The sequence below is a fragment of the Camellia sinensis genome, chromosome 11, assembly GCF_055761805.1.
Source record: "Camellia sinensis isolate YWXY chromosome 11, ASM5576180v1, whole genome shotgun sequence".
NCBI classification, from domain to species: domain Eukaryota; kingdom Viridiplantae; phylum Streptophyta; class Magnoliopsida; order Ericales; family Theaceae; genus Camellia; species Camellia sinensis.
This window is the reverse complement of record NC_138971.1, coordinates 160,457,543-160,483,460: the sequence shown is the minus strand read 5'-3', so window position 1 is coordinate 160,483,460 and position 25,918 is coordinate 160,457,543.

The window sequence follows — 25,918 nt, the reverse complement described above, 5'->3', positions numbered from 1 at the left end:
TGAGAATTAGTTAGGATGAAAGCCTCAGGGCTTATGCCAAAAGATATTATGAGGTGTTTGACCGAATACCAGGGTGCAACCAAGAGGTGGCGGTCATGTCTTTTAAGAACAGCCTGAACGATGACTGTCTGCTTCGAAAATCACTGACAAAGACACTGCCAAAAAGTATGGAAGAACTCATGGCTAGGATCAAGAAGAATACGAGAGCAGAGGAAGACACGCCAGTGACAAAGGCGTTGAAACAAGAGAAGAGAAATAGTTCGCCGAAGCGAGGCCGAGGTAATATTGGATACAACAAGCAAGAAATAAGACTGAGGGCTGCACAGGCAGTCACTACCGTATTCCAAATTCTGGTTTACAAAGTCTTGGAAAGAATCTGAAATCAGCCCTATTATAGACCACTAGAGAAGATTCCTGGTGAATTTATGGAAAGAAGTCTGGGGAAGCGTTGTGCTTACCACACTGAGAATGGGCATCTGACTCAAGGGTGTAAAGCCTTAAAGGCACATCTGGAGACCTTGTAAGACAAGGTCATTTAAGGGACCTGGTAGATAAGGCCAGGACAAGGAAAGAGAAAGCGAGACTACCTCAGGTACCAGCAGCACCACCTCCACCGACACCACAACCGCAAGCAAGCGGACCTCGAGTGATCAATGTGATTCACTCGAAGGTCAATGAGAACGAGATACGTAGAGAAACTCAGAAGGTGAGACACTTACGGCATGTGTATCAAATCCGGCAGAAGTGACCTAGGGCAGACGAGTGCCAGGGACCAATGGTGTCATTTACTGAAGACGACCTAGAGATGGTACAACATCCACACAACGATGCCTTGGTAATATCCCTCAAGATTGGAGAATGCCAGGTAAAGCGCATTCTAATCGACCAGGGAAGCTCTTGTGACATCATGTATGTCAAGTGTTACAAGGAACTTGGCCTTCACTAAGATGATCTGGAACAATCCAATAGTCCAATGGTTGGGTTCAACGGAATGCCGACATGGCCCCTAGGAGCAATAAATTTGGAGGTTCAGGCTGGCACCAAGAAGGTAAATACGGAGTTCACAATAATTAGCACCCCCTCCCCTTACAATGTTATCCTGGGAAAGCCATGGCTGCATGCAATGGGGGCTGTTCCCTCAACACTGCACCAACTGTTGCAGTTCCTAATAGAACATGGAATTAAGGAGGTCAGAGGGGATCAGGTGCAGATAAAGAATTGCTCCATGGTAGCAATGAAATCTACCTGCAACATATGAGAAGCAGAAACAGTAGAGATTGAGGATGAGGACATGAATTTCCTTGAGGGCGTCGGCAAAGAACCAGCCGAGAAAAGTGAGGATGCCCTAAAGAAGATCCTAGTCCAACAAGGGAATGAAGAGTGCTTCTTCCTTCTCGGCTCAGGCTTGGCCAAGGAAGAGGAAAAGGAATTAGAGGCGTTCTTAAGATCAAACATTGAGGTGTCTGCTTGGACACCATATGAGATACCTAGCATTGACCTCGAGGTCACTTGCCATAGACTAAGTGTGGACAGGTCGGCCAAACCTATCATCCAGCGAGCAAGGAGGCCTATGTTGATGCCTATTGAGGTAGTAGAAGAGGAAATGGATAAAATTCTGGAGGCCAGAGCCATTCGAGAGGTAAACTACCCAACATGGTTATCAAACACGGTTGTTGTAAAGAAGAAGAATGGGAAGTGGAGGGTCTGTGTGGACTTCACCAGCCTAAACAAGGCTTGTCCCAAAGACAGTTTCCCACTCTCCAAAATTAACCAATTGGTAGATGCCACATTAGGACATGGAATGATGAGCTTCTTGGACGCTTATAGAGGGTACCATCAGATAGCCATGTACCCCTCAGATGAAGAGAAAATTGCATTTATCACCCCAAAAGGGTTGTATTGCTACAGAGTAATGCCTTTCGGGTTGAAAAATACAGGAGCAGCTTACCAGAGATTGGTGACAAAGATGTTCAGACATCTAATAGAAAAAATAGTGGAGGTATACATTGATGACATGGTCATGATGACCAAGCAACCTGAGGATCATCTGGCCGACCTGAAAACAGTCTTTGATATCCTAAGGAAATTTCAGCTTCGACTCAATGCGTCAAAGTGCGCATTTGGAGTTGGGTCAACAAAGTTCCTGGGATACTTGGTTACCAAAAAGGGCATTGAGGCAAGCCCAGATCAGATCAAGGCCATCTTGGACTTAAAGAGCCCAACATCGGCAAAACAAGTGCAGATGTTGATTAGAAGGGTTGTATCCCTGAATAGGTTCATAAGCAGAAGTTCTGACAAATGCAAACTTTTTTTTAGTTTAGTAAAGAAAGTCACAGACTTCTTATAGACAGAAGAGTGCGAAGTCGCCTTGGCCGACTTGAAAAAATACTTGACCACAGCTCCAGTTCTCTCAAATCCAGTACCTGAAAATGAGTTGTTCTTATACTTGGCGATTTCAGAGCATGCAGTGAGTGCAATGGTAATCAGAGAAGAAAAGGGAGAACAAAGGGCAGTTTACTATGTGAGTAAAACTCTAGCAGATGCAGAGACCAGAAACTTACCCTTGGAGAAACTGACACTGGCATTGGTAATAGCTTCTAAGAAGCTGAATCATTACTTTTAAGCCCACAAGATTGTGATTTTACCTGAGCATCCTTTGAAGTCCCTGTTGCAGTAAGGAGATCTGACAGGCAGGATAGCCAAATGGGCAGTGGTATTGGGCCAATACGACCTGGAATTCAGACCCATAACAGCAATCAAAGGCCAGGTTTTGGCCGACTTCGTGGCCGAGTTCACACCAGGCACCATTATACATCGAGCCCCGTTGAGTCGCGGTTTAAGATGTCCAGGTGAACAAGTAGAAACCCAGCGGGAGATAGCAAAACAGAAGAAAGAAGAGAAACTCAGGCCGTGCGGTATTTACATCGACGACCCCTTCCGCCTGTTTGTTAATGGGAGTTCAAATCGTCAGGGAGTGAGGGCAGGAGTAGTGCTAGTATCGCCAGATGGGTGAATGCTGGAACAATCTATTCGTTTGGGGTTTAAAGTCTCAAATAATAAAGCAAAATATGAAGCACTGATCGCAGGATTGAAGTTGGCAGTAGCAATAGAAGCCAACGAGGTGATGGTTTTCTGTGACTCCCAGCTTATCGTCAACCAGGCAACAGGCGAATACGCAGCCCGAGATAAAAGGATGATGGCCTATATAAAGGAGGTGGGCAGACTGGTAACCTTATTCTAGAATTGTCGACTACAACAAATTAGCCAAGATGACAACAGCCATGTTGATGCCTTGGCCAACCTGGCTAGTGCAATGAAACCATGAGAGGCAAGGACGATAATGGTTGACTATTTGTCAAGTTCTAGTATAGAACCACTGAACACAGAGTATGAGACAATATGTGTGAAGATGGGACCAAGTTGGATGGATGCGATAATAGTATTCCTTAGAGATGGGAAACTGCCAGATGATCATAAAGAAGCACACAAGATCAGACTGAAGTCGGCAAGATTCAGTCTAACGGTAGAAGGACATCTCTACAGAAGATCTTTTACTGGTTCCCTTTTGAGGTGTGTGCATCCTTCACAAGTTGAAGACTTCCTATATGAAATACACGAAGGAGTATGTGGAAGCCATGTTGGGGGCAGGTCACTTGCTCATGGGGTCATTACTCAGGGGTACTGGTGGCCTTATATGCAGAAAGATGCTGAAGCTTGTGTTAGAAAGTGTTAGAAGTGTCAGAGGTTTGCACCTTTGATACACCAACCAGCAGCGGATTTAAACCCAGTGTCCAGCCCTTGGCCATTTGCCGAGTGGGGCATGGATCTTGTTGGACAACTACCTCAAGCGACTGGACAAAGGAAGTACCTACTGGTGGCAACATATTACTTCACCAAGTGGGTAGAAGCTGAACCCCTTGCGAAGATTCGAGACATTGATGTAAAGAACTTTATATGGAAGAACATCATTGTAGGCGTCCCCGAACGTCCCGGGAGAAATCTCGTTTTGTTCATTGGGGCTTACTACAGTTTGGACTCAATGTCACGGTCCTGTATCTAATCTCGCGCAGTGCAATGCAAGACCGATGAATCATCAAAGAGTTCAAATCTGGCAAATCGTTTTGAAAAACTAATTTTTAGAAAGAAGTGCCAAACATGGACTACTTTGCCAGATATAGAGTCGCCACCTAAATATTTTATTTTTGAGGAATTTAAGAAACCCTGACTCGTGCCTAAGGCCACGTGTCCGTCATCACCAAAGTTGTCTCGACTCGGGAACTTGGGTACGATTGGGGAAGGTCACTTCGTGAGCACCCCCGCTCGCCCGATCAAAGATCGGCCTCTATTAACCATGATATCGAGTTTTGAAAACATTATGTGCTCTTATTCCGGTTATTAGCCTAGAATTACTATGTGATGCACACAACATACAAGTATAGACTGGATCGTTTGAGTTGGAACAAAACATTTCATGTTTGTTTATTTGAAAGATGGTTTGATGGTGCTACTCGCAAGTAGGCTAAGACGTGGATTTGCCATCCTCAAGTGGGCTTAAGAAAACATGATTTTGCCACTCTCAAGTGGGCTTAAAACTCGCAATCAACAAATTGTTCCAATTCAGATAATCCAACATTCACCCACAGGCATTCAGACAGTTATATCACATAAGCACTTAGCCTCATGGTAAGCATGCTATCATGGCAGTCACTCACACACATGCAAGGATGCTAAAGCATAAACACTTACCGAGTACTCCAAGCTAAAGAAAGAAGCTAATTGGAAAACATGCATGAACCCTAACTATGCTGAGATGCCTCATGCAATACATACAAGAATGCAACTAAGATAGGCTCGGCTATTCTAAAATGGCATATGAGATGCTACAGGTAACATGTATTCAACTTGAAATTGAAATACGATGCAGTTAGCATGATGCGCCGAGCCCGGTGCATGCAATACAAATGAATGAATGCAAACATGCGAACATATAGATGCTAATTGAAACATGCCCTAAAACTAACCATCATAAGCTGGTATATAGAAGGGAGAAAGACGTGGGGTTGGAAGACATACATCACACACACACACACACACACACACACACACACTTATTACAACATTGCCCTCTCTCAGAGGGTCCGAATAAATAGTACACAACCAACTAGCTAATCTAAGCTAATCAGGCTAATTATTACACAACATTAGCTAATTAACAAATTAACTAAATAAGCAAATGAACTAGCATGCAAACTACATATGATGGACCGCCTCAGCTCTGCTTTGAATGATAAGGGATGCATGCATGCTCGAGTCGCCTCGTCGGGAAATCCATCGCGATGCCCCGATTTGTCTCTGTTTGCAACTGGTCCCAGAATACTGTACAAAGCTCCAGAAGGCTGAAACTCCACCATGGGAACCTGTAGGGATACTGCCGACCAGTTTTTGCTGCTGGTTTCTAGTTTGCTGCAACAGAGAGCAAGAAAGGGGCATGGCAAAGTATTTTCAACATATGTGTGCACGACCACTCTCCCCGTCATTGCATAAGCTCTAGGGAGTGTAGTCCTCGATCCTCGTGCCACCAATCACGCATCTCGATGCATGATGGCCGAGGGGTCGAATTGCACAACTCGATGTGAAATGAATGCAAACATAAGCAAGTAAAGCCAACAACTCAATCATGGACAGTCAAGAGTGTCGGCGACCGAGAATCGAGACACGTTTCGTCACTTGGAGTACGAAACGTCCCTCGTTTCCCGTGTTTGGACTAAACCCTACTCCAAACACAATGCAATACACATGGCATGCATGAATGCAACTTTAACCTGCAACCTAAACATAATGCCACTAAATGATGCAAACATGTAAATGATGATATGCAAACATGCTACTAGCATACACAATACTATGAAATAATCAATGGCATACTCAATGCACATCAAAACTATATGGCATACGCAATGCACACATGGAGACTAACAATGAAATGATCAAGGCATACACAATGCAATGGTCAATCATGCAACAACATGGACTAAATGGCATATACAATGCAAGGTGGACTTAAACCAAGATAGGTGAGCCTTAGCCACACCCAAATCAGTGGCCAAACATGATGAAATTAAGGCAACAACACTTATGCAAACATGCATAATGCGAGGGACCAAACCTAAGGCACAAAGTGCAACTCTACTAAGGCATGGCAAGGGATTAAATATGGCACACAATCACACATTTTCCAGCTCTAAAATGTCATACAGAGTGGCTCCAAATCATGCAAACACCTCACACAATGCATACTAGATGGCCTGGATACCGAAACTAGTGAAGTGCATTACACTAGAGGTATGCAAAGAAATGCACAAATAACCAAACTAGCCACAAACAGTCCCTATGCAGGCCCAAAACAGTAGGAAAATGGACTAAAATGATGACTCGAAAGGCATGGAAATGAAACTCATGCAATGGCCCATAAATGAGGTATTTAAGCACGACTTTCAAACACATTTAAAGAGTGAAAAACATGGGAATATGGCACAAGTACAGGCTCTGAAATGGCATGCTCAATGACCCCAAAGCATGAAAGCACCACCATTCAAGCATACAAGAAGCTTCAAAACTCAAAACTAGGCATGGGCATTACACTACAAGCATGCATAGAAAGCGTCATTCGACAAAGAGACCTAAAAACAGAGCTAAGGCAGTCCAAAACATGCACAAAATCAGTTTGGAGTATGGCCAAAATATGCTAGAGTCAAAGGCCAAAATAGCATGCAATGTAAGCTAGTAAAGAGGATTTGCACTACAAGCATACGAGACATTCAAGAAGTCACTAAACCAGCAAAACTCAGAGGTATGACATGCCAAATAAAGCTCAAAAACTCACTGAAACATAGTCAATGCATGCAAGAATGGCATGCTCCTTCGATAAGCTATGAAGAGGGTTGTTCTACACATGCAAGATGGACACCCAATATGGAAAAACAAGCTCCGGACAGAGCCTATGCAGGTCCTAAAACTCACCAAAAATGGCCTGAAACATGGCTCAGAAGCATGCAAATAAGGGCTCCTTTGTTAGGCCAAATATGCTAGGAAACAAAACAAGGGGAGAGAGGGTCACCCCTCTCTCATTTTGGCAGTCAAAATAGCATGCTAGCAATTGAAAATCCACTGGATTTCAGTGGCTAGAGGTCCAAACAAAGGTCAATGCAAAGGCCCTAATGCATGGCTTAAAATAAGACAAAATGAAGCATGCAAGGGGATAGATGACCCCCAACAGAAAAATGATCTTAAACAAACATGTTAAGGACCCCAAAATAAGACTTTTTTTCAGTTGATGACAAAGCTCAAATATGCTTGCAAGTATGGCTAAAAGATAAAATAAAATAAAACTCAAAAGAGGGAATAGGGTGTTACCCTTGTAGCTCAGCAACTCCAGCAGCTTATGAACCAAAAATGCAGCTCCTTAGGACCTCTCAAGACCCTCCAAGAAGCTTAGGTTGGTGTTGGAGGTGTTAGGCTAAGAGGTAGTGTGCAAAGGGGCAAGAACTTAGTACTTTTGGAGCCAAAATAGAGATATAGAGAGGGAGGTATATGTGTATGCCTTAGGGAAATTCTCAACCTTCACAAAGGAGGGGGAGGCCCTCCTTTATAGCCATGAGGGTCCAAAGGTTCTCCAAGAAGCTTCAAACCAAGGTGGAAGATCCAGTCTGTGCCTCCCAGCTGGCACAGCTGGAATCAACTCACTGAGACAAGACTGAGGGAGGTAGGTCGACCAGTTCAGGTGGTCAGCCGACCACTTTCCCTGGTCGGCCGACCAGTTCAAAAGGTTCAACCCCAAAAAAGTTGGTCGGCAGCCTCCCAGGGTGGTCTCCACATGAAATGCAAGCAAGTGGTATGGTGGGAGACCAGTAAATATAGCCCAAAAACCAAGGAGACCAGCTTCCTGTCAAGAAAATCGGCCGGCGAAGAGAAATGTGGTCTTGTAGACGTCCCCGAACGCCCCGGGAGGGTGAGTCCCGTTCTGTTCATTTGGGGTCACTACAGCTCAAGACTCTCAATTTGTCACGATCCTAAATCTGAACCAAAGAGTCCAAATCCGGCAAATCGTTTTGAGAAAACAGATTTTTGAAAGAAGTGTCAAACATGGACTGCTTTGCCAGATACAGAGTCGCCACCTAAATATTTTATTTTGGAAAATTTAGGAAACCCTGACTCGTTGCCTAAGGCCACGTGTCCGTCATCACCAAAGTTGCCTCGGCTCGGGAACTTGGGTACGATTGGGGAAGGTCACTTCGTGAGCACCCCCGCTCGCCCGATCAAAGATCGGCCTCTACTAACCATGATATCTATTTTTGAAAACATTGTGTGTTCTTATTCCGGTTATTAGCCTAGGTTACTATGTGATGCACACAGCATACAAGTATAGATTGAGTCGGCTGAATTGGAACAAAACATTTCATGTTTGTTTTTTTGGAAGATGGTTTGATGGTGCTACTCGCAAGTAGGCTAAGACGTGGATCTGCCACCCTCAGGTGGGCTTAGAAAACATGATTTTGCTACTATCTAGTGGGCTTAAAACACACTTTGGATGAATTGTTCCAATCCAAATAACCCAACCTTCACCCACAGGCATTCAGGCAGTTATATCACATAAGCAATTAGCCTCATGGTAAGCATGCTATCATGGCAGTCACTCACACACATGCAAGGATGCTAAAGCATAAACCTTACCGAGTATTCCAAGCCAAAACAGAAACTATATTAGGAATCATGCATGATCCTAAGTATACAGAAATGCCTAATGCAACACATGCAAAATGCAACTATAGCAGGCTCGGCTATTCTAGACATGGTATATGAAATACTACAACTAACATGTATTCAACTTAGAATTGAAAATACGATGCAGTTAGTATGATGCGCCGAGCCCGGTGCATGCAAAACAGATGAATGAATGCAAACATGCTATCATACTGTATGCTAATTGAAATATGCCCTAATCTAACCATCATAAGCAGGTAAATAAAAGGGAGAAAGACGTGGGGTTGGAAGACATACATCACACTCACGCACACTTATTACAATTACGCCCTCGCGTAGAGGGTCCGAATAAATATACGTCCCAAATGAAAGAATAGTACAGTCCAAATAAAACAGTCCAAATAATGTACAAATTTTTAATTAATTTACAAATTACTAAGAAAGCTGTAAAACTGGCGTGCAAGTCAGGGACTGCCTTGCTTCTGATGAATGATGTATGTTTAGGCTGCCTTGCGCGGAAATCCATGACGATGTCCCAATTAGCTTCTGTTTGCACCTATTCTTGAAATGTGTGCCAAGCCTCGGAAGACCACTGATTCTTGATTTGCTGCAACAGAGAGCAAGAAAGGGGCATAGCAATGTATTTTCACAAATGTATGCGTGCCTCGATCCTCATGCCATCAATCACGTATATCGATGCATGATGGCCAAGGAGTCGAATTGCACAATTCAATATAGGATGAATGCACATGAAAACACAACAAGACCTAACTCCATCATGGATGATCCGGAGTGTCGGTGACTAGGGAATTGAGACACGTTTCGTCACTCGGAGTACGAAACGCACCTCGTTTCCCGTGCCCGGGCTAACTCCTATCCCGAACATGATGCAATATGCATGACATGCATGAAGTGCGACTAAGATGCAATCCTAACATACACAATGTTATGGAATGACATACACGCTGCACGAGGTAATATACAACTGAGCATACACAATGTTATAGATGAAATGGCATACGCAATGCAATAATGGGCTTACACCAATATGAGAGAGCCTCAGCCACTCTCACATAGGAGGCCATCAGGTGAAAACAAGACAACTCGAAATGCGTGCACGTGTGTACGCAAACCGAGGACCGACCCTCAGGCACCGAAATGCCACTCTAATGAGACATGGCAACGACATGGAATATGATATGCAAACATGCAAAAATCAGTAGCAAAATGAGGGGGAAAAACATCCCCGAAACAAGGCGAAATGACACCCGATGCATGGATTTCTCCCGAAATGCGGAACTAGGTACATGAAATGGCTTACAGCTATACAAAGCATGCATAATTGGTACATGGAATGAAAATACAGAAGCAAGGCAGCCCCAAAAAAAGCATTTTTATAGTTCAAAGCATGGCCAAACAGCAAACAGAAATAGGGCAAAACTAGCATGCAAAAATGGCCCTAAATGCGAGATAAAGAAGCAACTCACAGCTGCTGTCCCCAAAAAGATTAGGGCCCTTCAACAAAGTTGAAGAGGGGCCCAAAACATGATCTTTTACAGTTTATGGAAAACCACAAAAACCAGCATAGATATGGCTAAACTCTCATGCAAGAAATGGGCCAAAAGGTGGACAAAGAAGCAAGTGAAGGTTTCTGGCCTTAAACACAAAGGAGGCCTTCAACAATATTGAAGAGGGGCCAAAAATAATACACTTTACAGTTGATGGCCGGACCCAAAACAGTATGTATGCAAGCCAAAAATATTATGCAAAATATGGCCAAAAAAGAGAGATATAACACAAAGTATATAAAGGATGTCTCAAACAGTGAAATACCCTCAATGAAACATGAAGAGGAGGCCAAAATAAGACTATTTTTAGTTCTGAAAATCGCCCAAAAATAGAAGCACAATAGGCTAATAAATAGTGCAAAAATGGGGACCAAAGAGGAGTATAATGACAAGTGGCACATGAAGGTCCCAAACAGTGATGAGCCCTTCTTCAATGTTGAATAAAGGCTCAAAATAAGCCTATCTACAGTTTACATCATGCTCCAAAACAGATCACACATAAGCTAAAAATATCATGCAAGAAAATGGCATTCAAGAAGGATATTGAAGCAAGTGCAATATGGGGGGCTCAAACAGTGTTGAGCCCTTAATGAAACAAGAAAATGAGCTCAAAAAAATGACCTTTTCAGTTTTGGTTGGAGCTCAAAATAGCAAGCATGTATGGCTAAGAAATGATACAAAAATAAGCTCAAAAGAGGGGAAATACTACTCACCCTTGAAGACCAACCCTTGGATGCTTCTTGGCTTGAGAAGTGATGCCTCTTAGCTGCTAGAAAGCTCCCCAAGCTGCTGGAAATGGAGTAGTAGTGGTGATGCTAGGTGGTGATGAAGAAAAAGTGGTAGAACTTGGTTGTTTTTTGATTGAAAGAGATAGATGGAGGGAGATATGTATATGCAAGCTTGAAGGTAAAATTTTCCCAACCCTTGGACGAAAGCTGGAGGCCAGTTATATGGACCAAGGAGAGGGAGAGAATGGAGGGAAAAGGTGGGGGGAAAAAGGACCAAGTTTCCCCCAAAAGCTATCCCCCAGATGTAGATATTTTTGGGAGAAAACAGATATACAGCTGTAAAGTACTCCCCCTAAGGAGAAAGGTCGGCCAGTTTTTGGAGCTGCAGGTGGCTGGCCGGCTACCTCCCATGGCCGGCCGGCCAAGGGTTAAAAGGGTCAAGGTAATTTAGTGGCCGGCCACCACAGATAGGTGTCCTCCCAGGTGTCCTCAACACAACCCTGTGGTTCAAAATTGTCAACTGTAAAACAGGAGAAAGAACAAGCCATTTTTAAGGAGGGTTCAAAAGGGGCAGGTGGAATTACTAGTCGGCCACCAACTTTTGGTGTCCTCCCATGTGTGTACAACACAAATATGTGGTTAAAAGTTCAAGAAAATGGCCCAAGGTTGTTCAACATTGGCTCGGAAGTGAGAAAAAACGGACATCGGAGGACGCCGGAGGAATATAACTGGTTGCTGAAACAATTGCTGGCCTCCCACCCTTCTACAACCTTCCTGGTGATGAAACAGAGGTACCTGCCAAAAATGAACGAAAACCGATGCAAAACGAATGCTCGAGGGCCAAAACGCGCAGTTCGGGGCCCCGAAAACTGCCTGTTAAGCACCGAAAGTGGCACTCGACCACGAAGTGGGTCTCTCAGACCTCAGTGTCCCTCAAAAGGGAGTAAATAAGATGCATGCCAAAAACCAGAGCAAACGGAGATGGTTAAGCAGTCCCGAACCGAGGCACACGGCCAACGGTCCCGAAAAACCGAAAACCGGGCTCCGAAATGGGCAAAATGGCCTACAGCCACAAAATGTAGCCCACGGCCACTGAGAGATGGTCTGCGGGGCCTCTCCCTCCCCTCAGGAAAAGAAACAAAGAAAACCGAGTCTGGTTCACAAACCGAAGCAAGGCATAGAAGAGGGTTCGGAAATCTGGAGGCAGGGCTCACGGCCACGACTCTGAGACTTCTGAATGAGCACGATATGCAACGTCACCGAGCGCTCAATCGGTGATGTCTGAGTCTTAAGGTCGGTCAAAAATGGGGTGTCTACAGTTGCCCCTCTTTGACAGAACTCGAAAATCACAAGTGACGGGAGTGAATGTCAAAGCCCAGAGACGACCCATTTTTGACAAGGCCGAAGACTTAGACAAACGTACAAGATAAACAGAGATGTGCCCGCAGGCATGCCCGCAGGCAAGGGGGCAAAATGCAAAGCGATATGCACAGAGCCGGAGGTAACTCAATGATCATGCAAATGCAGCAAGCTATAATGAAGCAAGTATTCGCAAATAGATGCAACAGTTTTAAGCAAGAATGCAAAGCAACAGCTACATTTCATGCAGTTTAAGAATGCGGAGAATTATCCAATCCTCGCCACGTCTCACACGGAGAAGATACGATACCTACGCGATTCGTCTGGTCGCACCAGCCTCAAATGAACCGTACATACAATATCGTGCCTGCAAAAGAGAGAAATTCAACAAGCACAATATGCTACCAACATATGTTCAATGTGATTTCGAAAGTTTGACACACGCAGTGCCGACGAGTGAATGCATCGCGATGCGAGAAAGGAACGTGCGTGACAACGCATGCTCAAGCACAGAGGTATGGCAATATCAAGAAAAGTGCATAATAATGCAAGTATGCTCATGAGAATGCAAGTTATGTACATGATAGTGCAAAACGAGCATAAATTAAGGTGCCCGTTTGTTACGAAATAACGAGCAAGGAAAAGCGTGTTTCGGCGAAGGCGACTCGATCACGGCCTCCAATTCACTTCCTGGAAAGGCTACAACACATTCAAAAAGGATACACTTTGATTTCGATGAATAATAATGAGACACATGTCAGAACTTGAAGCTGAAGTTCCGGCGGAGCAATTTCGCGACAGAAAGTGCACTTTCCTTGAACTTTTTCAGGTCCCGGGAACTCCAATCTTCCTCAAAATTTGCAGAGAGCTAGGTGAGCATGTGGGGGAGATGGCCGGCCAGTTTTATGGAGAGGGGGAGGTGGCCGGATAGTTTTCAAAAAGAGAATGGCCGGCCAGCCAGAAAAGGTGGCCGGCCGGCCACCTGCCCAAATCCGCGGGCATTTTTGTCTTTTCACCTCCTTTTCTATATATTCTCCCACCCAAACACTTTGAGCTCATAACTTCAGCCACGAAATCTTCTCCTCTTGCTTCCTATACCATTTTCTCCCTCAGATCCGGGCTCTATACGCGTTTTTCAACGCCCCACGCAAGTTGTTTTCGCAAAAATATTCAGTTTCAAGCACTTTGAACCGATTAAATTTTGGTTTCGGGGCTTCTTTTCTCGTTTTCGCCACTTGAGGTGAGTTTGTCTCAATATTTGGAAGATTTTCTCGAGAGTTGACTTTTGTTGACTTTTTCATTTCCCGAGAGTTGACTTTTGTTGACTTTTTTCAATTTTGGCTCATTTTTGCTCATTTTTGCTCATTTTGCAGGTTTTCTGAAATGGCGGGTAATTCTCCTCATGGTGGAGGTTTTTCGGGTGCCGGGGATGATTTTGATGTCATGACTTTGCCCCCGAGGGTCCGACCCTTTATTCCCGAGAGGTATGCCCCGCGGGCACATGTTCTTCCCTGGGCCATTTTTCGTCATTTTACTGATTTTGATGATCGAGCACCTGGAGATCTACTTCTGCGAGAGCCAGAGCATCACCTCTCCTATGAGGCACGAGAGGTATTTACTTCATTTTCTGCATTTTTCGTGCATTTCGTGCCTTTGCCATGCTTGAACACACAGTTTAGCTTATGACATAGTACTTTGTTTGCATCCTGAACATGTAGCTTAAACACTTGAATTTCTGAACACTCGGCTCATTAATTGATTGCGAACGCACGACACACATTAGTTAAGAAGTGGACACACGACTCAAACATTGATTTGTCGAACACACAGCCCGAATTTGAAGGTGAACACACAGCACACATTGACTAGGAGTAGAACACGCAGCCCAAACTCTGATTTTCTGAACACGCAGCCCAAGTTGAAGGTGAACACACAGCCCACACTGATTAAGAGTAGAACACGCAGCCCAAACTCTGATTTTCTGAACACACAACCCAAATTGAAGGTGAACACACAGCCCACACTGATTGAGAGTAGAACACACAGCCCAAACTCTGATTTTCTGAACACACAGTCCAAGTTGAAAGTGAACACACTGCCCACACTGATTTAGAGTAGAACACACAGCCCAAACTCTGATTTTCTGAACACACAGTCCAAGTTGAAGGTGAACACACAGCCCACACTGATTTAGAGTAGAACACACAGCCCAAACTCTGATTTTCTGAAATTTGAACACACAGCCCAAATTTGATTGTGAACACGCAGCCCACATTTGATTGAAAGTTGAACACGCAGCCCAAACTTTAATTTTCTGAAATCTGAACACACAGCCCAAATTTGATTGTGAACACGCAGCCCACATTTGATTGAAAGTTGAACACGCAGCCCAAACTTTAATTTTCTGAAATCTGAACACACAGCCCAAATTTGATTGTGAACACGAAGCCCACATTTGATTGAAAGTTGAACACGCAGCCCAAACTTTAATTTTCTGAAATCTGAACACACAGCCCAAATTTGATTGTGAACACGCAGCCCACATTTGATTGTGAACACGCAGCCCACATTTGATTGAAAGTTGAACACGCAGCCCAAACTTTAATTTTCTGAAATCTGAACACACAGCCCAAATTTGATTGTGAACACGCAGCCCACATTTGATTGAAAGTTGAACACGCAGCCCAAACTTTAATTTTCTGAAATCTGGACACACAGCCCAAATTTGATTGTGAACACGCAGTCCACATTTGATTGAAAGTTGAACACGCAGCTCATTCATTTCATCTGCACGCAGCCTATTTACTTGTACACAGCTTATTCATTTCACTAGCACACAGCTCATTCATTTTATTGGCACACAGCTCATTTATTTTATTGGCACACAGCTCGTTCATTCTTATACTGACACATGTATTCATTCTGAATGCAGGTTGGTTCTCGCGGTGTATGGGGATATGGCTCCACCGCTGCGAGAGATTGGTATGTTGAGCTCCCGGAGGCTGTCCGGGATTTAGTAAATCTGGCGGGGTTCGGGGCCTTCTACGTTGGGTTATCGCGCTGTCCTGCTAGGAGGACACTGATGGCAGCTTTGGTGGAGAGATGGTGGGACACCACCAACTCCTTTCATTTTTCCGCCACTGGGGATTTGACTATGACCTCACTGGATTTTGCTGTATTGACCGGCCTGGACATAGGAGGTTGGCCCATTCCTTACGACGAGGACATGGGCGAATGGGAGGCCGCTTGGATACATTTGCTGGGGGCCCGCTCGCCTGTTGACAGAGCTTCCGGGAGAGTTCGATACACTTGGTTCTCTTCCCATTTTCAGAGGGAGGAGATGGAGCCCGGGACTCCTGAGGAGACAGAGCAGTATGCCCGTGGTTTCCTTATGTTCCTCTTCGGGACTACTCTGTTCGCCGATAGAGGGAACACGGTTGGGCTGTATCTGCTGAGCGCTCTGGTTGACCTATCACAGGTCAGTCGGTACGACTGGGGTAGCACCGGCCTGGCTACCCTTTACTACTACATGAGCGCGACCTCCCGTGGGCAGGGAGATTTACTTGGCGGTTATTGGAGAGCCTGAGAGGTATTTTCTGTCCTCTTGATTTATATTTCTGCTCCTCATTACTTGTACATTGCACACACAGCGCACTTTACAGTCTGTATTTTGCCCTTAGCACTTTGTACTTACATTCTGCACTGCTTTTCTCAGTTATGGGTCTACGTATATTTCCCGACGTTAGCCCCAGAGTTGGAGGTGGCAGGGCCCCTCATGACCCCGTACTCACTGGTGTTCGAGGGCCAGCACCGACTGAGACCCCGAGAGACTCTCTTTTATCTACAGCAGTATTTTGACACTGTGCGACCGTCGGAGGTATTTCAAAACTCTCGGTCCCTTCCATTTTCATCTTTGATTTGCCCCGCATATTCCCAATTTCTGATTGGTTTATGCATTTGTTATCCGCAGATTACATGGCAACCCTGGGCGACCTTGGGTGATGGTCTCCGATTTCAGTATGCCGGAGGATCGGGCACCTCCCAGTACAGGGTCCTGCTCGAAGGACCGGTTGGTAGAGCATGGTTTCTGGGGGAACGCTTTCTGCGTCAGGTATGGGGGTACACCTCTCAGGACCCTCCCGCAGCACCCCCAGTCAGTATGCGGACTGCTGATAGGCTCTCTTCCCAGGATGTAGTCGGTGCTATGCTGGGTAGTGATGCTTTGCTACATCTCGAGGAGGGGGATTACGCCACTTACCGTCATACATACCTGATGCCTCCATTGACGGGAGTTCGCACCCCGATGACGAGGTCTGCTGGTACGCCATCCTCGAGTCAGGCCCGGGTTCGGGCTGCAGACGCCTCTTCCACTAGCAGGGCTGGTACATCTAGAGGTGGGGGTAGATCAGTTCCCCCGATTCCTCCAACTTATCCTCATCCTGGATGGCCGGATATGCCGACTGAGCTGATGGGGTGGCAGTATGGGACCACTTCTCCGATTCCGATCCCGATAGAGCCTCCGATGCCCGGTCATCGATATGTCATTGATCTCGACTCGCCACCGGTATGTTCTACTGTTTTTCATTTATCATTCAAATGCTTAGACACTCCTTTATTCACTGATGATTATGAGCTCGTATTTGCAGCCTCCCAGAGAGTACATGGAGGAGGTGATCGGATTGGTGGCCTCACTCGAGGGCATGGTCCTGCGGAGGGAGGCACAGTTGTCTATCATGGGCATCCAAGTACCCTTTTAGTTTCCTGGCATTTATCATACTTCTGATGACATGCTGATTTCTACTGCATTGATAGGCTACTTGTGTAGAGCACATCTGATACACACCCCTCTTGTACACTGTGTTTACATGCACTCATTCCATGTAGTTTTTGCTTGTATCTGCATCTGATGTACATATTTGGACTGATGTATTTGAATTGAACTCTTTATTTTCAGATGCCCCCGGTGTACACTCAACTGCAGGCCAGGCCACCTGGGCCTTCTCAGGGAGGTAGGCCATCTGGACCCTTTCAGGGAGCTGGGCCATCCAGGCCTTTTCAGGGAGCTGGGCCATCCAAGCCTTTCCGAGGAGCTCGAGGAGGGTCCTCTCGCAGACGCAGGGCACATGTTATAGAGGCCGAGCCCGATGAGGAGGAGGAGGAGGAGGAGGTTACAAACCGTCAGTCAGAGACATCTGCTGAGGAGGGGGACTCTGGTCTTGGTTCCGGGAGTGGAGGCGAGGCTGAGGGGGATCCTAAGGATGACAGCTCCGACCCGGATGATGATGGTGATGCAGAGGCTATCCCACAGAAGAGGATGAAAAGGGCCTCTTATTATTGCTCTTGAGAGCACAGATGCGGCTGTCCCCTGTTTTATTTATCTTTTTGCTAGTAGTTGTAGCACATTTGTACATTATCAAGCAGTTTATTTTCTGTAAAACTTGTGCCTTAGTCTGTAAATTGTTATAACAAGCAAAGCATGATGGGATGAAACAGCTTTTGAAAAAAGTAATGTATTTTAAACACTTAGCATCATATCACATCGTTTTGCACCAAAGTGAGATTGAATGGAAGCGTGTATTATGCATTTTGCCCAGTCAGGCAGTGAACCGACGCAACAACCTAACTTTCCAAGATATAACAAAATCTTAGCAAGTTTACAACTCGATAAACAAAATACAATAATGTTGATAACGCAAATAAACAAGACTTAAATAAAGATTGCTTAAACAGAGAGCAATGACTCAAAAACACGAAACACGACAGCTCGACAAACAACTCGATAAGCAAGACGACAACTCGATAATCAAAACAACAACTCGATAAACAAAACTCAACAACACAAAGTGTACTACGGACGATCTGGGCGACGGAACGCATCCAAAACAGAGAGAAATGAAGGCCTTTGACACATCCGTTGCATGGAAATGCTCGAAACTTTCCCTCGGAGGGTAAAACAGGGCCAAGGACGTACACTGGAGCATGGCTGGCCACCTTTGGGAGCCGGCCGGCCAGTTTTATTCAAGAGAGGGGGCCACCGGCCAGTTTTGTAACAAGAATTGGCCGGCCTGCCAGAAAAGGTGGCCAGCCGGCCACTTATCCCTGCAGCCGCCCGATCTTTGACATGTGTCCTCCTGAATAGTGTTTTTCTCTCTTTAAAAGCCCTAGCTTCATGGTTCATTCAATTCACCTCAGTTTTGCATCAGAAATGGAGGCGTTTCTCGTTGAAAATCTCACATCTTGGATCGCTTCTCTAGATGGTTCTGAAAAGCTGAACTTCCGGGGTTTCGGCTTGAATGCACTGTTCACGCTAAGTCGCACTCCGTTGCACCTTCCTTTCCTCCATGCTGCGACGAGGTTTTGGAACCTGGTGACGCATGTCTTCAGCTTTGGCGGGCAAGAGGTATGTCCGATTTTTGAAGATTTTCAAGTTTTGATGGAATCTGAAAGTCATGAAGAGATCTTGCCCCAGTTTCGCTTCAGTCACGCCCAGGTCTTGGGGCGGATGTGCGGACTCACCGCTCATGATGCTCGATCTCTGATCTGTAATGGGGAACTGGATATCCTTGGTTTGATCCATCGCTTTTCTGACGCCGGTGACTGCAGCAACCATTATTGGCAAGGTTTCCGGCAACACGCCCTTTGCTTGTGCTTGTTGTCTCACTTTCTGCTTTCCTTGGGCTTTGGCGGATCTAGCATCCATCTGATTGAAGTTGCTCAAGGTTTGAGAGAAGAGAAGAGTTGCATCGCCATGACCTTGGCCGAAACACTGATGGGCTTGGATGCTTTCCATCGCCGGGAGACGACTAGATTTGCCGGGAGTCCACTACTGCTGCAGGTAATGTATCCCACCCAATCTTACATATGTATTTGCTCACATCACTCGGCCCTCAGGCTCGATTTTTCTCACAAAACCCTTGTCTTACTTTTCTCTCGTCGTACACCTCTCTATTCTTTATTCTCTCATTTTTCATCCCTCCCCAGGTATGGTTGATGGACAAATTGCAGGTTATGGATTCTTGCCCAGTCTACTAAGCTCAAGGCTATTTCTTTCGACAGCGCCTAGTCAATGCCCTCGATGAAAGGTGGTGGTTTGACTGGATGTGCAATCTGTTCGCAGATCGCATTGCTTGGCGTTGTCCTTGGCTCAATCTCTCGGCAATGAGCTATAGCATGTCCCGGCTGATCGGGATCCAGTTGATTGGTCTGACCCACTGTGTATTCTACTTTCCGTTCCGGTTCCTGCGCCAATTCGGTCATGATCAGATTTGCCCGCCAGAGGGGATTGAGTACCCAGCTGCTTTCCCGGTCCGAGGTGCACAACTTGCCCGATATGCCACAGCATGGAGGACTAGAGAACTTCTGGCTCCTGCTCCCACTTTCAATTGCGCTTTGTCTGACGAGTGCTTGGATTGGTTCAACGAGGAGGCACAGGCTGGGCCTAGCTTGGCGTCAGAGACTTCGACCAGCTCTGGGAGGGGGCGCAGGGATGCTTGACTCGACTATGCCCCAAATTTATTGCTTTATTAGTACTTCCAAGTTTTCTTCATGAATGTAATAAAAAAACAACTTCGATTGTATGCAAGAGCAGGAGAACTCTGTTTTGGAAATCAATGAAATTGAAGGTTGTGGTACTGAAAATTTTCCGCTTTGGTCCAAAAATGGTCTTAGTTGTAAAGAGATTAATTTGAACAAAGTCAACTTTTACTAAAACTTTTCAAAACCATTTTCGATATGAATCAGAACTGGACACACCTAAGATCTGTCACTGAGATGCACAACCCCAAATCCCTGCAACTGGAAAGTTGCCCCTAGTTTGAAGAGCACCGCGACACTGCATGGCAACGGAAAGTTGCCCCTAGTCTGAATAGCGTTCCACCGTCGTAGCAACGGAAAGTTGCCCCTAGTCTGAATAGCACTGTACCGGAGATCGCGATAAATGCTGGTGGATAAAGATGACTGAGATGGTCAAAATGGACAAAGTTGATCGAGGAAAAAAAATTTATGGCTGAACTTTAAGGTGAAGCTGCCTACGTATCCCGAAGATGGGAATCAAGCCTTACGTAGTTCAGGCTTAGGTTCACTCGAGTATTTTCACTCTCCTTTTACGCTCTAATTTTTGCCAAGGTCGCCTTTTCGGGTTTTCAACCTTGCGAGCTCAGTTTTTACATTTTCCAATTCTTCGTGCTCTAACTTTTGCCTAGGTCGCCCTTTCGGGTTTTCGGCCTAGCGAGCCTCTCAGGGGTAATATTTCTTCAACTTGTCCATATTGATCGGTTGTGAGAACTCCGAGCCATCTAGATCCATCAGAACCACAGCTCCACCTGACCAGATAGCTTTGATGATGTAGGGACCAGTCCAATTAGGTCTGAACTTGCCCCTTGGGTCATGGATGGGAGCTCAGTTGTCCTTGAGTACCAAATCTCCTTCCTTTAGATTCCTGGACTTAACCTTCTTGTTGAAAGCCCGGGCAATTCTGCACTGATAGCCTTGAATATGGTACAGTGCTTTCAGTCTTCTTTCATCAAAGAGCATGAGTTCCTCAAATCTGCTCTGCTGCCAATCTGCTTCGGCTATTTGACACTCAGCCAATACTCGCAATGATGGAACCTCAATCGCAATAGGTAGAACGGCCTCCATCCCATAAACCAATGAATACAGAGTCGCCCCGGTAGAAGTTCTGATTGAAGTCCTGTAGCCCCATAGAGCAAATGGCAGCTTATCTGGCCAATCCCGGTAGGTTTCCACCATCTTCTGTAGTATGTGTTTGATATTCTTGTTGGCGGCCTCGACTGCTCTGTTGGTTTGCGGCCGGTATGTAGATGACTTATGAAAAGCCACGTTGTATTTCTCCAACAAGTCTATCGCTTCCTTCTTAAAGTGGGAACCATTATCTGAAATTATCTCGTTTGGGACCCCATAGCGACAAATGATGTTGTTTCTGATAAACTTTGCAACGTGTGACGCCTTCAACACCGCATATGATTGGGCCTCGACCCACTTTGTGAAATAATCTATCGCAACCAGGATGAACTCATGCCCATTTGATCCCTTCGGGGTGACAGCCCCGATCACATCAATTCCCCAAACTGAAAATGGCCACGGCGAAGTCATACTGTACAGTTTCGATGGCGGGATGTTCATGCAATTTGCATGAATTTGACACTTGTGGTATCGCCGAACAAAACTAATACAATCCTCCTCCATGGTGGACCAGTAGTAACCCTGCCTGAGGATCTTCCGTGCCAGCATTACCTCGTTCATGTGTGCACCGCATTCTCCTCCATGGATGGCCTCCATCAGGCGCTTCGATTCCTCGGCTTCTACACACAGCTTGTGCATTCCCAGATGGCCTCTCTTATACAGCTTATCCCTACAGATGATGAACTGAACGGCCATTCTTCTAATTGCCCTTTTATCCTTGGCATTTACCCCTGGAGGGTATACTTCCTTTTCCAAGAAATTCCAAATGTCATAATACCAGGGGTTTTCGTCCTGAACCTCATCTATAGCGGTGATCGACTCATAGGCTGGCGCAAATTTCTAGTCAATGATGACTGGACGCATCCAGATTCCAAACTGGATGTCTATCATAGAAGATAGGGTTGCTAAAGAATCTGCGAACCTGTTGTTCTCTCTTGGAAGATGAGCAAAGTTTAGCTTTTCAAACCGAGGGATTAGCAAGTCCAAGGTCTGGTGGTACATCATCATCTTTTCTTCTTTGACTTTCCAGTCTCCGTTTAATTGAGATACAACCAGGTTTGAATCCCCAATGACGTCCAACCGTCTTGCCCCTAGTTCCAAGGCTGCTTCTAGACCGGCAATGCACGCCTCGTACTCTGCTTCGTTGTTCGAGACTTTGAATCAGAGTTTGAAGGCTAGAGGGATACGGGAATTGTCGGGTGCTATCAGCAACACTCCTATCCCATATCCGTATTGATTTGACGCTCCGTCAAAGTACATCGTCCAATATTCGTCGTCGATATGCAAAATGGCTTCATCTGGGAATAAGTACTCGACTGTTTCTCCTCCTTCGACTGGGTGATTGGCCAAGAACTCTGTCACTGCTCTTCCTTTAACTGACTTGCGTGTCACATATTTCAGATCGAATTCGGAGAGCAACAGCAGCCAACGAGCTAGCCTACCCGTAAGTGCCGGTTTCTCGAAAAGATATTTGATGGGATCGAGTCGTGAAACCAACATTACGGAGTGAACTAACAAGTAGTGCCGCAGCTTCCTGGTAGCCCATACCAGAGCTAAGCAAGCCTTCTCAAGCGGAGTGTAACGGGTCTCATAATCCAACATCTTCTTGCTCAGATAGTAGATGGTCCTCTCCACCTTATCCTCTGATTCCTGCGCGAGCATGCAACCCATTGTGGTCTCAGTCACTGAGAGGTACAATATCAACGGTTTCCCCGGCTCTGGTGGTGACAACACGGGCTGGTTCTGCAAGTATTCTTTGATCTGTTCAAAAGCAGCTTGGCATCAGTCGTCCCATTGGAATTTCTTGCCTTTCTTCAGGAGACCAAAAAGTGATTCACAAGTCAAGGTTAATTTCGAGATAAACCGTCTTATGAATTGCACTTTACCCAGAAAGCCTCGCACCTCCTTTTCAGTCCTTAGTGGTGGCATTTCTAAGATGGCCTTAATCTTTGAAGGGTCGACCTCGATGCCCCTTTGTGTAATCAGAAACCCCAGCATTTTTCCCGCTGTGACACCGAAAGTACATTTTTGAGGATTTAGCCGCAACCGAAATTCTCTGATCCTTTGGAAAAACTTTTGCAAGGCGGTGTAGTGGCCCTCTCTTTCTTTGGACTTGACAATCATGTCGTCCACATACACCTCAACCTCTTTGTGGATCATGTCGTGCAATATTGTGGTCGCGGCCCGTTGATAAGTAGCTCCGGCATTCTTCAACCTAGACGGCATTACTCTGTAGCAGTATGTTCCCCACAGGGTGGTGAATGCAGTCTTTTCTCTGTCTTCTGGTGCCATCACTATCTGATTGTACCCTAAGAAGCCATCCATGAATAAAAGTAAAGCATGCCCTGCCGTAAAATCCACCAACTCATCAATATGCGGTAAGGAAAAGTCGTCCTTCGGACTAGCTCTGTTCAAATCCCTGAAATCCACACATACTCGGATCCTGCCATCCTTCTTCGGCACTGGAACGATGTTGGCCAACCAAGTCGGGTATTCGGATACCTGCAGGAACCCTGCGTCGATCTGCTTAGTGACCTCTTCCTTAATCTTGAGAGCCCAATCAGGGCGGATCCTTCTGAGTTTTTGCTTAACAGGTCGGGCTTCGGGATCAAGGGGGATCTGGTGCTGTACAATCTCAGGATAGATCCCAGGCATGTCTTCGTAAGACCACGCGAAAACATCTTTGAAATCTTTTAGTAAAGCGACTAAGCGCTCGCGTTCCTCCGAAGACAGCGTGGACCCGATCTGGACCAGCCGCGGGTCCTCCTCAGTACCAATGTTCACGGTAATGATTTCATCAGTTAAGGGTTTGACAAATCTCTCCTGCTCCTGCTCAATTAAACGTTGCAAAACCGGAGGAATTTCTTCCTCGTCGTTTTTATCAAAGTTTTGAAAATCTGAGTTTATGTAATAAATTAAGGGCACAGAGAAGCACTCAGAAACCACAGTCACTTGATTCTCATTAAGCTCATCCAAATCGTCCAAAATTTCGGTTACATCAGCCTCAAATGAAAAAGAGAAAGACGACCTGGACATAACTGTGGCATCCGGGTTATCATCCCCAGGATTACCAGACTCAGACTCAGTCGAGCTGGAACCTGATTCCGACTCACAGGACTCGGTGGAATCAGATTCCGGCTCACTACTTGACCCGGTGCTGCTGGACAAAAATCCCTCTTCGTATGGCCAAGTAAGAGAGGGTGCGATAGATGTATCCAAAATAGTCGCTGGAAGGCCCGCAGCTGTTTCATCTCCAATCATGGAAATCGAGGAGTTATCCCTTAAGCACATTTGGTCGATCGAAGGATCTGAGAGTAGACTTGCCAGCGCTACCCCCATCTCAAGTTCAACGTCCTCAGACTGCACTTTCTTGCTCTGTTCAACATCAGCCGATGGTCTGTCTGCTCTTCGGCAACGTCATCCCTGGGTAGTTGCAGATCGAAGAAAATCTCGAAACCAGGCACGCGCTTCCTCTCCGCGTTCAGCCATGGTTCTGGGAAGCCGCAAAATGGAAAGTCTTTCCCCTCCCGGACGAAGTGTCCGTTCAGGGTACCCCAGATGGGCCTATGCATCAATTCGAAAGGCTTCCCAGCCTGCTTTGCTCTGGCTCTTCCGGCCATTTCTTTTCCCTTCCTCACCCAATCCAAAGGTGTGAGGGTTGTGTGGCACTTCGGCCAACGCTGAGACGCCCTTCCGGTCGCTCATTCCCAATCCCATTCCGGGGATGTGTTGTAGCTTGTTCATGAGGTAGACGGATTGAGCACTGACGTACACCCCCTCATTCACAGCTATAATATTTTGCACCACTCGGGCCTCAGCCAAAGTGAACCCCGATAAGAACACATCCTCAGTACCGTGCTCGATTTCTAAGACCGGTGTGGACACTTCCGGTGGCGGATGGATTGATGAATTCCCAAAAACAATTGCTACCCCCTTCCCGTGAGGGTACTTCAGCATCTGATGCAAAGTGGAAGAGACTGCCTTGACCTGGTGCAACCATGGTCGCCCCAAGAGTAGGTTAAAGGTTGCGGGAACGTCCAAGACATGGAATTCAATATTGTGTTGTCCTGGACCAACCTGGGTCTGGATCTTGACAGTCCCCATCACTTCCCTGCTAGTGTTGTTGTAGGCTCTGATTACCTGCGTAGTTGGCACAAAGTCCGCGGGTTTCAACCCGATTGCATATGCTGTTCTGGCTGGGCAGACATTAATAGCGGCCCAGTATCAACAAGTACCACCGGTATCCACTTGTCTCTACATTCCACGGAAATGTAGAGGGGTTTGTTGTGATTTATGCCCTCAGGCGGTAGTTCCTTGTCTGAAAAGGTCAATGTCGGGGAACCTCCTCCCGGGAAAACCAGCCCAACCAGCTGCTCTGGTGTAGTATCGATGGAGAGTTTGGACTTGTCCATAGCAGATAGGACAGCTTGCCTATGTACTCGCGAAGCCATAAGCAGTCCCCAGATGGAGATGTCTGCTTGTATCTTCTTTAGCTGTCTCAGCACAGCTTCCTTTTCAATCTGCTTCTTTTTCTGTTTCTCCGCTTCTCTATCCTTCCCGGATGCCTCGGGTTGGTCTAGGTGCGGGGGCTTGAAGTACCGCCCACTTCTCGTCATGTGATCCACCTCATCAAGATACCAAGTGTCGTCCGGTTGGCCACTTCCCCAGTCTTCGTCTGTGTGGGCAAGACATAAGTCGTCGTCTTCCCACCACATTCCGCTGGCAGCCAACAGACACCTGTCTGGCTCCGGTTCAATTGCACTCGCAGTACTCTCCGTCCACATGCTCGCAGCATTCTCTATC